Here is a 13,492-nt window from a genome sequence, read left to right as displayed (position 1 = left end):
ATCAAAAAAATCGTAGATATTTCAAATGTTATGAAAAATCATGAATAATCCATGTGAACTGAATTATAAACGTATAATTTGGATAATTTGAAAAACACTTTTACTATTAAAAGAATCCCTTTTGTGATTGGAAATAGGGTTTCCAAATCCAAATCAAATTCTTCGGTTCTTCTTCCCATCTTCCATCTACTAAGTCAAGGACTTGGGTGAAAGTTTCAGAGATTAAGAGGCGGAGTCTCAAAAGCCATTGAGACGGAGAGACCATCTGCTCCTACATCCTCCAAGGCTCTAGCACCTCCGACGGGTTGGCCACAGCTGCAAGCCCCAACTACGAGCAAGTATGTTGCGTATGTAGCCTCTCTCTCTCTCTCTCTCTCTCTCTCTTAATCCCCTTTGATTTTCATTTTAATTTTGGGGTGAGACTATGAGAGTGGGAGGTTTTTTAGATTATTGTTATTAGGTTCTCGCTTGTTCCTTGCTAAGCAAAACTGATGTTGTTATTACGTTCTAGTTTTGATTATGTTGAGCTTTAAATTTTCCATGGAGTGGGTGAGTTTGTTGAAGAATACTTGTGACTTATTGTAGGCCAATTTGAAATTTAGTGCATGTAAATTTTCTATTTGCTCCCTTAGGTTACTACAACGAGAACTTTCCTTTACTTTCTTACTACTTCTAATGTGGATGATTGCATCGCTGGAAATTTGTTATTTTGAAGTGCTAGTTTTATTGAATAAGACTCAAGTTACTCAATCAGTCAACCACCAGATAGTTTAATTGATTTAGTTGAATTATGGTGATGTAATTATTGTTATGCTTTTGTGGATGTTTTGTTCTATTTAAAGTATTTTTCCTTGTTTTGCATAGATCATGGAATGAGTTGAGCCATGGACTAAATGAGAACATTGATCAGGTTTTGATTACAGTGCATACTTGAACTACTTTAATTTGAACCACATCTTTTTAGTCTTCTATATCTTAAGTATATATGCTAATTGGTTGATATTACACATACAATCATTTATAAAAGAAAAATTACTTGCACCACCCCTAATTTGAAACCTTATATGAGATATCACCCTAAATTTTCAAAAATATCTAGTACGTCCCCTATTTTGTGAATGAAATTACACTTAAATCCATTCCGTTAGATAAAGAACATTAAGTGATGACTACACGTTAAGTGATCATTTTAATTTCTTAGAAGCTACCTTCTTGAGTCAAGGAATTTCAAATCATTGTCCAAGTCTCTTGAATATCGTGGAGGAGAGAAATTTTGGTCCTAAACCTTTGAGGTTCTTTGAGACTTGGATTGAGCATAAGGATTTGATTGAAATTGTAAAGAGGGGCTGGAATTTGCCAGTGAAAAATCATTTGAATCCTATGCTTATGTTTGTAGCAAAGTTGCGAAATGTCAATGGGGGAATTAAAAGGATGGAATAAATAGCAGTTTGGGGATGTTTTCAAGGCTGTTAAGGAGGCAGAGGTTTTATTACATGGTATCCAAGTTCAATTATCAGCTAATCATGGAGATGACAACTTGGTAAATCAAGAAAAAGATGCAAAAAAGAAATTGTGGGAGGCTTTGAAGGTGGAGAAAGCTTTCTCAAAGAAAAGTCCAGAGTAAAGTGGTTGCAACTGGGTGATAGGAATAATAAATATTTCCGCAAGGCAATGAAAGAAAGACAACACATAAACAATATTTTAGAGGTTGAGAGGAGAGATGGGACAGTAGTGGATGATCCTTGTCTGATAAAGAAGGAGCTTGTGGAATTTTATCATAATCTTTTTGGTGCTGATCAAGTGGATGTGGGTTTTTCTATCCTAATGATCTTCCTCTTCGGGCTACTCTCACATCTGAACAACAGGAGATGTTTGAAAATAGTGTTTCAAATGAAGAGATAATGAAAGTTGTCTTTGCAATGAAAAATTCTGAGGCCCCTCGTCCGGATGGCTTTGGTGCTAGTTTTTCTAAGCATTCTTGGGATATATTAGGGAAGGATTTAACATTGGCTGTCAAGTGGTTCTTAAAAAATTTAATGCCTATTATCCCATTTACAGGATTATTACAAAAATAATCTCCAACATACTACAAGGTGTGATTGGGGAACTTGTTAGTGAAAACCAGTCAGCCTTCATTAAAGGAAGATCAATTGCAAATAATATTCTCATTTGTCATGATATTGTCAAAGGTATTGAACAAAAAAGAGCTCACCCTACAATAATATTGAAAATTGATCTACACAGCTTATGACTCACTGAGTTGGAAATTCCTTTTGGAGATTATGAGAAGAATGGCATTTGCCCAAATGTCCATGAGGTGGATTAAGGCTTGTGTCATTTCCCCTACTTTTTCTGTACTGATTAATGGGGGTCCAACATGATATTTCATGGGAGGAAGGAAAATTAGACAAGGGGATCCTCTTTCACCTTATCTATTTGACATGGCAATGGAGGGATTCACTGGAGTTATGAAGCAGTTTGAAGTGGATGGGAATATCACTCTTCTTCCTAGATGCAAAGTTGTTCAGTTGTCCCATCTTATTTTTTTAGATGATCTAATGATCTTTGTAAAGGCTGTTAGTGACTCAGTCACAGCTAGTTTGGGGTCTCTAGATGAGTTTGCTTTCTTCTCTGGGTTGCATATCAATAGGGCTAAATCCTCTATTATTTTAGAGGGCCTTACTCAAACTAGGAGCATGCAACTCTTGGAATTAACAGGTTTTAAGGAAACCAAGTTACCAATAAGGTACCTTGGGGTCCCCCTTGTTTTAGGAAAGCTTACTCTTGGAGATTGCAACCCTATTTTAGACCTGATCTTGAAGAAGCTTGAAGGATGGAAATCTAGCTTTCTCTCTTATGCTAGAAGTTACAATAGATCTCATAAGTTCTCCAAGGATGCTATATATATTGGTCATGAATATTTGCCCTTCCAGGTAATCTTATAGCTAAGGTGGAATCCATATTTTCAAAATTTTGATGGTCTGGTCCATCTTTGGAGAAGAATATACATTTAATCTCTTGGGATGCTATATGCAAACCAAAGGATGAAGGGGGATTAGGGTTAAAGCTTGTCAAGGAGATGAATGTTGCTGGTGTTATGAAACAAATATGGTGGATTGCTTCTCATAAAAAGAGCATATGGGTGAAGTGGATTTATAAGAGGTATCTGGAGAAGGATACTATTTGGTATGTGAAGGCTACTTGTGATGCTTCTTGGGTATGGAGGAAGATTCTGAAGTATAGGGGCAAAATGGAATATTTTATCATACATATTGTTGGCAATGGAATATCCACTAAGCTATGGTTGGATAATTGGCATCCAAAGGGTATTTTCATTAAAAGATTTGGAGACAGGATAAGGTATGATGCTGGATTATCTCATCTTGCTACAGTTGATGAAATCTTAAAAGATGGAGCATGGCATCGTACTCTGGCTACAACATTACAACTTATGGAAACTTGGGAAGGTCTTCAATCTATCCCTAGACCTCACTGTGCTGAATAGGACATAGTGGTGTGGAAAGGAGATGCAACGAGAGTCTTTACAACCAAATTAGCATGGGAGATTGCTAGAAGGAAAGAGAGGAAGATAATTTTGGAATAAATCTGTTTGGTTTTAAGGCAACATTCCAAGGCATTCCTTCACAATGTGGAGGTGTTTAGTTGATGCTCTTCCAATAAAAGATCAACTCATCAAGAGAAGGATTAATGTTAATCCTCAATGTGTTTTTTGCTGGGCAGGTATGGAAACCATAAATCACTTATTCTTTGAATGCCCCTTCACTTATGTTTTATGGGGAGATGTGGCTGCTCTTTGCAATCAAAGGGGGAGGAACCCTGTAAGCATTCTTGATATTGCCACATGGATCAAACATAAATTTCATGATGTGGATCCTTTGAGAGCAATTGGGAAGTTAGCATTCTGTGCCATAGTGCAACACTTATGACAAGAGAGAAACTTTAGTATTTTTAAATCTAAAAATAGGAGCAAGCCTCAAATTATTAAAGCAATTGTCTTAGATGTCAAAGTTAAGTGCTCTAGGGTGAACTTTATTGCTAAATGTAATCATGGAAATCAATTCCTCATGTCTAAGTGGGGCATTCATATTAGTTGGAAGGTTGTGATCCCAAAAGCATGCTCTTGGTTTATGCCTCCAAGTAATATGGTAGCATTACATTGTGATGGATCCCTCTCATGAGTTCGAGCCTCTTATGGAGGATTAGTCCGAGATAGGAAAAGGACCCCTTTACTGGTTTAAACTGGCCTTGGGGAGAAGACTAACATTTTATGGCTTGACCTCTTGGCTATCCTTAGAGGAATTTTTACTTGCATAGAAAAACATGATGGAGATTTCTATTTGGTCAGATTCCAAATTGGTTGTAGATATGTTAAAGGGAGAAATTGAGGGTCCATGGGAGACTAGAGATATTAAAAGCAAGATTCTTCACACTTCTAGTACCCTGCCGAGAAAAGAATTCAAGCGTATGGAGGGAGGTTAATAAGCTTGCGGATTACCTGGCATCTATGGCTATATCTCAGGTTAAGAATATTATTTAGCCCCATGATTTCACTGAAAAGCTGAATAATTTAGTGATGGAGGATTTAGCTTTTAAGATTTTCTACAGATTGTAATATATCTTAGTTTATCCTTGCCTTCTTCTTTGTAATGTAGGGCCTGTCCTGCTTTATTTTATAAGGGCTTCTCCTCCATTCTTTAGGTTAGTCCAAAGATGGAGATAAAGGCTACCTTTTCTTGTACATTCTTTTTTCCTTTTCAATACATACAAATTACTTATCAATAAAAAAAAAAGCAATGATGTGGTGTGGTTGGTATTTCATATATGGCAAGTTTACCCTTGAGGAAGGGAAACTTAGCCCTTCTATGTAAAAACACCCAAATCAACTGATCTTCCCCAATTTGATCGAAAGTTTAGGGTTTTATATTCCACAAGCTACAACCATGGAAAGGAGAAATATTACGATTAATCTCTGCATCCAACTCCCATTACAGTCATAAGTATCTCCAAAGATGCTCTTTATGAATGAGCCACATTTGCAAGAAAAGACTCAAAATACGAGCTAAAAATCAGAGTTTGCCTTTTTTCCTTCGTAAAAAAAAGAAAAAAAAAAAGAAATTTGTTTCAATTTCCAACCATTTCACTTTCCTCTTCCATCATTAGTGCTGCTAAACCTTCTCCTTCTCTCTTTTCTTTACTTTATACGGTCCTACTTTAGAGACTAATGGCATGGTCTTTGAAGTGCAAGTTTGTATCTGATAATCTAAAACCCCAGTGAAGGTATTTGGAGACTTGTTTTCAAATTGGCTAATATGAGACAAAAGATTAAATAATTCAAAATTAACTCCGGCTTAATAGAGAGACGAAGCTTACGATGGGATTGGACAAACAGAGACTATAGCCTCGTCTGTCTTGATTTAGTTGAATACTGAATACGTAAGATCAATCACTCAAGAGATGGCATTGATTTCTAAGGTCTTCCTCCTTCCCTCCTTCTTAATTCGATTCCAAGAGTGCACTGAATTCAAAGGGAAGAAGAATAATAATTAAAATAATATTAATTAATAAAAAGAAAATAACTTTCTATATAGAATATAGACATTTCCATGGCTAAGGAAGAGCTGTGGAAACCGTCGCAGTTGCTTTAGCTTGCCTTTAGAGAAGAAACTTCAAACTTGAGACCTAGGAGACAAAAGGATTGTAAAGTAATAATTCAAAATTAATTTTAAAACCAATGGCAGAAAAATCGTTTATGTCCAATCACCGCACCACAAGGTCAAAACGATCTTTTCCATTTCTAAACTAATGGTGTTAGGCTTTAGGGGTACGTTAGATATTTTTGAAAATTTAGGGTGGTATCTCATATAGATTTCAAATTAGGGGTGGTACAAGATAATTTTTCTTTATAAAAATAAGATCCAAATTTTTTGCTTGACTTTTTTTTTTGGTAAACGAATATTTCTCGAATTCAAATATGGATTTTATTTTAATTGCTTTTTTGACAGTACACATAAAACTAACAGAACGAATTATTATGAATATTTATTTTTCAGAGTAATTCCCATTTATGAATTAGCTAACAAAGGTTGACCCATGCAATTTAGTGGAAAAAGTTAATCAAGCCAAATGTACTACTTCGAACATCAATGAGATTGTTAAAAACTATAAAACCAAACTTGATTTTTGGACAAGATAATCTCCTATAGTATTGATACAAATGTGGTTCTGATACTATATGGGTGAACTAGTGGGCCGAAACCCAAAACACCCTTGTGGGAAAAAAAAAAGTGAGGTGAAATTGGTTTAATGATTTAGGATTTACTTGGAAAAAAGGCTTAGTTGTTATGGTTGTTGTTAGTTGAATGATTTAGGAAATGGCCTGAGTTTCAAGACATTTTTTGTTGATAGGTAGGGAGGGGAAGTAAATATTAGCCAGGAGATCCCTTAATAAACGTAGGCTTTTTGTCCACCATAGCTCACTACTGCACTAGGCAATTGTCGTTATATTTTATTAAATATGAACATGATACATAGTTATTAAATTCGGATTAATACCTTTCATTAATTAAACAATTTAGTCAAAATATCGGTAAAAAAACCAGAGATAATAAAATTCGAGTTTGATTCAGATTCAGGAATTATTCATTTAAAAAAAAAAAATGGACAAAACATTCGGATGTTATTTTTAATATATGCAATACTTGTTTCATATTATTTATCAGTTATCATACATATGCAACATAAAATGATATAAAAATTAAAATTTTAAATTTTAAAGATAAAAATATTATATTTAATCATCTTTTTTTTTTTTCTAAACTCATTTCCTATTACTCAAATAATTGAATCAGATAATGAGAGACTGAGCATAAATTCAGCTAGACCCACATCATCCACCATGTATGTTCACCTTAAAAACTAGAGAGAGAGTAACGACTGCAAGACTTAGTCAAACCAAAATGGGGTGAAAGATTTTATCATTATTATTTTTGTTGAAGTATGAGAGATTATGTTAGGAAAGATAAACTTTGTCGATTTTTGTTAAAAAAAAGAAGAAAAGTAACATTAGGATAATAAATGTATAATAATCACACTATTTTTTTAAAGGATTTTTTTATATATAAAATTTGAGATTTTTTCAAAATTTTTTATTTGATTCGGATTCGGACCGAATTATTCATAAAATTCGATAAAATTCTATTCGGCCGAATTATTCGCATTTAATTTGAAGAATTTAATAGTTGCCCCAGGTTTTTAGACTAAACAATTAACTTTTTCATAATTTTTAAGATGGTTAAAAAATATTTAATTTAATAATTATTTCATGAAAAGTTCTATTTTAAATCTTATGCGGGTCCATTATATGAGTATTTTGTCTAAGAGAGGTCTTATATTTCAAAATCTTAAGCCAGCTTTCAAATATGAAACTCTCAAGAAATTCGGATTTATTAATTTGGACTAGATCCAACCCCGCTCAGTTTGAACCTCTACCGCCGTTAGCGGTCCCAGTTGGTTCTTTAGCGTCCTCGTTTGGGGTTTGGAAGGAACGACCAAGGATGTCCCTGCGGTTTTCGAAAAGACAAAGTGGCTTCGTATTTGGTACATGAACAAGCTTCCCAACGGCCAGATAACGAGGACAAATTGGTAAATGTCACATTGTACCGCTTTTCACGCTAGAAGACCGTTGAAACCCCACTATGACTCGTCAATCGTCATTTCTTAATCGACCCAGAAATCACTGAGGAAAGAAGCTGTTCTCTCTCGCTCTCTTCTCTTCTCCCTCACCATGCCGCTCCGGTGTCTTCGCTTCTCTATTTCACTATCTCTCACTCTCTATATATCTCCCGCCCAACGCAAGGTCTGCATAAGGGAAGAGGCAAGTCGTCTTCCATAGAGCTCCTCCATCGCTGCGTCTTGAAGAACCTTCTCGAACGGCCCCAAACTAACGCCTGAAGCCTCTCAATTTTCAAACCCATCAAGGATCGCCTGAAGCTTCTCATCTCTTCCCTTCGACGGTGGTTTCTTCTAATCTTCAAACTCAAGGTCATCTCTGATGCAGCCTCGTCAAAGGCCAGGTTTGTGAGTTATTGAATTTCTCAAATTAACCTAGTTCTCTAGCCTCTGAAGATTTTCCTGCTACAAGATTCCAATCGCTGCTGTCACGGTATGAGTTATCCTTCTCTGAACTCAAATATCTAAAATATGCGAAGCCCTAAGATATGGGGATTTTGGGATAGGCTTACGATTTAGGGCTTGTCTAGGGTTTTTGTCTGAAGCTCTGTCTCCTTTCTCTAATCTACATTTGATTTAGGGCTTGTCTGATTTGTGGTCTTGATTTCTGTTCTCGCCCTTGAACTGCAAGCTTTTCACTCTTGAATTCCATTTTTCTAAATGCATGCAAGGCTGTTAAGGAGAAAATTATTTTCATGATTTTACCACCTTTACTGAATGAAGTTCTTGAAACAGAAGGGGGTGAGTGGTTCCCTGCAGAAGAAAATTGGGTGGGGGTACATTTTACTATTAACTTTTGCAGGAAATTTATATATGTTGATCTTCAAAGTGTTACAGAGAACATCCAGATGATGTTGTGATTTATTATATAGTGATAACTGAACATACCTATAGCTTTGACAAAGGGAAGAGTAGTATATGAATTAGAACCCCTCTAGCCTCTTGGCTTTCTAGCATCCCCTAGAGCCCTCTTCCCTGCAGGTATGGTTAAGCAACACAAATAACCACCAGGTTGACAGCCAATGTTATAGGAAGCATGGGCTTTAGGCATCATCATAACCTTATGGAAGCAACAGAACTTAGAGTGTCAATGTTCATGAGGAATTTTTTTTTTTTTGGGTTAATGTTCATGAGGATTTTCAGACCTCAGTTATCCTCAAATTCTGCAAGTTAGTTGCAGAGGTACTTTTAAGAATCTTGAACCTAGGGTGAGGGATTTGCCCCTGGTTTTTGTCGTTCATCCTCTTTAATATTTTTATTAATTATGATTCTAGAAATTTTCTGGAACTTTTTTTTGATACCTCGGTCACTTTTTTATTTTTTCTGTTTCTACATTTGTTTTCTGTTTGCATGTGCTAACTGCTGGCCCATGTTTTTTTTTTCTATGGATTTGGTGGCTTTTTAAAAAGGAAAAAAGGTACTTTCTGTGGAAATAATTTCTAGTTATGTCATTGGTGATTTGGAAGGATTGGTATTCAATCTGCATGATTTGCACATCTTTCCTATGGTCCTTGGTGAGGTGTAAAGGCCATATATGCCTTCATGAAGGGAGGATGCAAAGGAGGTCAAGTTTAGGGAGGAGTTTGAGGGGGCAGTGCTTGAGAGACACTCAGCACCAGGGGGGTTGCATATGATAGTGATAAGGATACGCCTGCTGATGTGGAGGCAGAAGCAGACACGAGAGAGACACTGCATGCTAAGGCAGCCAACAAAGTTGCACATTGGCGGGAGTAGGATAAAGGCAGGGAGTTCAAGGAGCTGGTTCTTCAAGCATACTGTGAATGGTTCCATTGGCGGCAACAATCTTCTAGTGGTTTTAAGTCTCCTCGGAAATCTATGTGGTATTGACATTGGTGTACTGTTAAATGGTCATTCTTCTTCTTCATTCTTAATACATATTTCAATTTCTTTTATTGAATGCATGCTGGTAGTGCTAAATTATGGGTAAATAAAGTAATATAAGGGACAGGACATGGTAGGCTATGACATACACTAGCAACCTCCTAAAATCATGTTGTGACATACACTAGAAACCTCCTAAAATCATGCTTAAATAGTCTTGCTAAAATTGATGTCACTATACATGGTCAGTTGAATCAAATGTTTGACCGCTTAAATGGTCAATTTAATTTTTTGACTGAAATGTACCATGTCTCCACCGAAAATTTGGTAATTTTACAGTACATTTCGGTTTCGACTAGGGTAATCACTAACCATGATGTCACTATACATGGTCAGTTGAATCTAACTGGATAGGCACCTCGCCTAATCATTGTTATGAGGGTGAAAACTATTTCAGATGGACTTAAAAAAAGATTTATTATTTGAAGGTGGTTGTTAGTTTTAAACTTTTAAATTTAGTATGTTCCTGGAATGTACATTAATTTATTTTTTCCCATCATGATCTTGTTGGTATGCAAGATTTAAGAAATTAGGTCCATTGTGGACGTAAATTTATAGCTTGTGCTTCTTGTATAACATGTCCACGGTTCCAAAGCTGCCATGGACCATATGCTTACAGTATCGAAGGATCACATACAGGTGCATCTTCTTATATATAATTTTGTGCTGATATAATGCAAGACATGCAATTTTCTCACAATTTTAATTAGATCTCCTTGCAATGATCATTATGGTTGAATTGGTAGGGACCAAGGGAATTTTATGATGGACCTCTTATCAAATGCATCAATTCACATGTTTCAGTTGAAAATTTGATGCCCTGGAGAACAATTAAATGTGGCTTCATATTTAAACGAAGTTGCTTTGTTGTTGTTAAAGAATAGACCCTATATACTATGGGGGTACAATTTTATGTCTACCACAATATGGGGGGGGGGACTGTAAGAGTATTGATTCTGCTACTCCCTTAACAGTCTCTCCCTCTTCTTTTTCTTTCTCTTTCATCTCCTCTCTTCTACTGCAGTTACTGGTTACAGATCCTGGTTTGCCACAGTTGCTCTAGCAACCATGGCTGCAGGGTATGAAACTCAGTTTTGAATTTTAACTTAGTAACATTAGGGTACACTGATGCTGTTCTATTAGGGGTGAGGATTAGTAACTTCAGCTCCATCAAGTCCTTTTGATATGGTGTCTTTTCATTTTTATCCTTATTAATCCCAGTTTGAGATGGTCTAAAATGGGTAAAGACTAAAAGCCTCAGACTGACCTGTAGAAACTACGCAGTTCCGTTGGGTTGTAAGTTGTCATTGAGCTTTTTTTGGTGGATGCAACTTTGAAAAGCAACGATGATTCAAACTTATGCCAATCCAATGTTGAAATCTTCACACCCATTAAAGAGAAACAGGACAGTTAGAAATGTTGGGGCACATTTGCCACCATAGGCATATATATAGCTAAAATAACGGTTTAAAGGTAGTCACTGGTACTGTTGGGGATTTGAAGGATATGTTCCATTATTTACGAACTAAGATATTTTCTAAGTTTCTTGGATTCCGTTGTGTTTGGTTTCTGATAGTTGTTGCCTACAAGATAACTGGTAACTTTTGAAATTTTAATGCTTCAAGTGACACTTATCTGGACCTCCATTTTAATTTCTTTTCTTATTTTCCTTCTTTCTGTTATTTCTTCTTTTTGGTGGGGATATAGTTGTTGGTTAGTTCTTCACCTCAGTTCAGCCTTTGATAAGCCCAAGAAGACAGTTTATTGATCTTTGATCTTCTGAGGTGTTCTTAAAATCCACTAGATGGGTGAATATTCTCATGTTCTTGTTTATCGATGAACATGCACTCTTGGCTCAATATTTTTTTCTGTATTTTTGTTATATATTGTTGACTGTAATATATGTAAGCATTTCTCAGGGTTTTCCCTTATTTTTTGGACGGCCTGGCCTTGAGATTATGAGGAGTTCCCTCGTAATGTAGTAATTCAAATGTGTTTCATTACAGTTTTTATTAAGTTTTTCTGTCCATTTATTTGGGATCATGTGCTAACTGAACTCAACTGAGCTTATCTCTTCTACATGGGGGTTGGCAGCAAAAATTCACCATTCAACCTTGGTTAGGTTAATATTCTGGTTACTCATTATCATTTGTCTTTATCACCACTTCAATCCAAGACATTTTGGGTGCCTACTAACTCCTCCAACTTGTACCATGCCACCTCTTGCTGTTGCACTCATTGGTCTTATTTGCACATGGCTGAACCATCTCACTTTCCCTTTTTCATCACTTATAATGATTAAATTTCCTTGACTTCATTTATTTCTGATTCTATCACATCCTTAGACTCGGCACTAATCAATCTCAGTATTCTCATGTTAACAATGCGTATTATATATTTACACTAAATTTTTTGGAATTTGGATATATTATGTTTTCATTTTCTTATTGCTAATTCTGTGTTGTGTGTGCATGTGTGTGTATTATTTCTTGCCCCCTCTTCAAATCAGGTTGGGATGCCTGTGAAGTTGAGGGACTTTGTCTTAACCAGCCATAGTGGTGAAGAGGTAAAGCATAATAGTATTACATTAGATATTCCCGATGTCCTTTTATTATCGCTCATACTTGGTCCCTCATAAAATATAATTTGTATAATGATGCAGTTAAATCTTCTTTACATGAATGAAACGAGTGAATATAATTTTTTGGTTGATCTCAATAGATGTGACCTAATTTCATTAATGATCATTGCCTGATGCAAACTCATGGAAATGAAAACCTTTGTAATAGTGACAATGTTGATCTTGAAGTTTCATGTATGTCTTTAGTGATGTTATTTTTCCTTCTTGTTCTTATTATTATCTCGTTTGTTATCATTTTGTCCTTGAAATTTATCACAATAGCGGGAGCCTATTGCATTGGGTTGCTCTTTTTTTAATTTTTTTTTTACTTGCAGTTTTATAAGAAAACTGAATATAAGTTTTTCATTTGCTAAAGAAAGGTAGTTCCAGCCTTTCCTTTTCCTTAAAGTTATTCACCTGGTGAAGAAAATAAAGAGGATATTTGAGAAATTTTTATTTTAATTTGTTTCATGAACCGGTCATTTTTTATTTTGGATGTAGCTTTCATGGTTTCATTATGATTATTACATGCTTCCTATTCCCATGAAACTGATTTTCCTTATTTATTCTTTCTCAGGTGACAGAATGTGAAGTTTTAATGGATAATCGTATACCTGTTGGATATGTTTCATGCCCCATAGAAACAGTGAGTATCATTAGACTTTTAGAGTGTTGGTTGTGTTTTAGCTGAGTAAAGCTATAACTCAAAGTTAATTCATTAAATGCTTATCCATTTTATTAGGACATTTGATTTTTCACCTAAGTAAACATGTCTGCCTGAGCACGCTTGCATTTCACCTTTGCCCTCAGATTTCATCAGTTTGTTTTTTTATGTCCATTTCTCATTTGGATATCTTTGTGTTTATTGTTCATTTAAAATACTATGGAAACACGAACTGCCTATAATTCTTCCAATATAAAATAGGTCTCTAATTTTTCTAGGTTAATTACGTGTCAGCTCATGATAATAAAACTTAGTAGTATAATCAGTCTATTACAAGTAGGACATCAGTCCTAGTAAGACTCCTTCCTTCCTTCTCTCATGACAGCCTTCTAACACCTTTAACAACATATCTAGCTATACTTATATGTTTGTCTTGTATAGAGTTCTAACCAAATAAGATTCTAACCAACCTTATTGATTTATGCAAATGCCAATGAAAATTTATGTGGACGATAGATGGAGGATAAATAATTTGGCAACCAGTATTGTAGCATTTT

At 35.5% G+C, this 13,492-nt stretch overlaps 1 long non-coding RNA gene across 2 annotated transcripts; it reads left to right on the top strand.

The window, feature by feature from the left end:
- Positions 1 to 7,755: 7,755 nt before the first annotated feature.
- LOC122065802 lies at positions 7,756 to 13,017 on the top strand. Of its 2 annotated transcripts, none has more exons than XR_006136108.1 (3): positions 7,756 to 8,093; positions 9,216 to 12,217; positions 12,849 to 13,017. It is a non-coding gene; the product is annotated as an uncharacterized LOC122065802 (long non-coding RNA). The 2 variants fall into 2 exon arrangements; XR_006136107.1 differs by having other exon boundaries at positions 7,756 to 8,182.
- Positions 13,018 to 13,492: the final 475 nt, after the last annotated feature.

Source organism: Macadamia integrifolia, unplaced genomic scaffold (assembly GCF_013358625.1).
Source record: "Macadamia integrifolia cultivar HAES 741 unplaced genomic scaffold, SCU_Mint_v3 scaffold2121, whole genome shotgun sequence".
NCBI lineage: Eukaryota > Viridiplantae > Streptophyta > Magnoliopsida > Proteales > Proteaceae > Macadamia > Macadamia integrifolia.
This window is presented reverse-complemented; position numbering and strand designations above follow the sequence as displayed.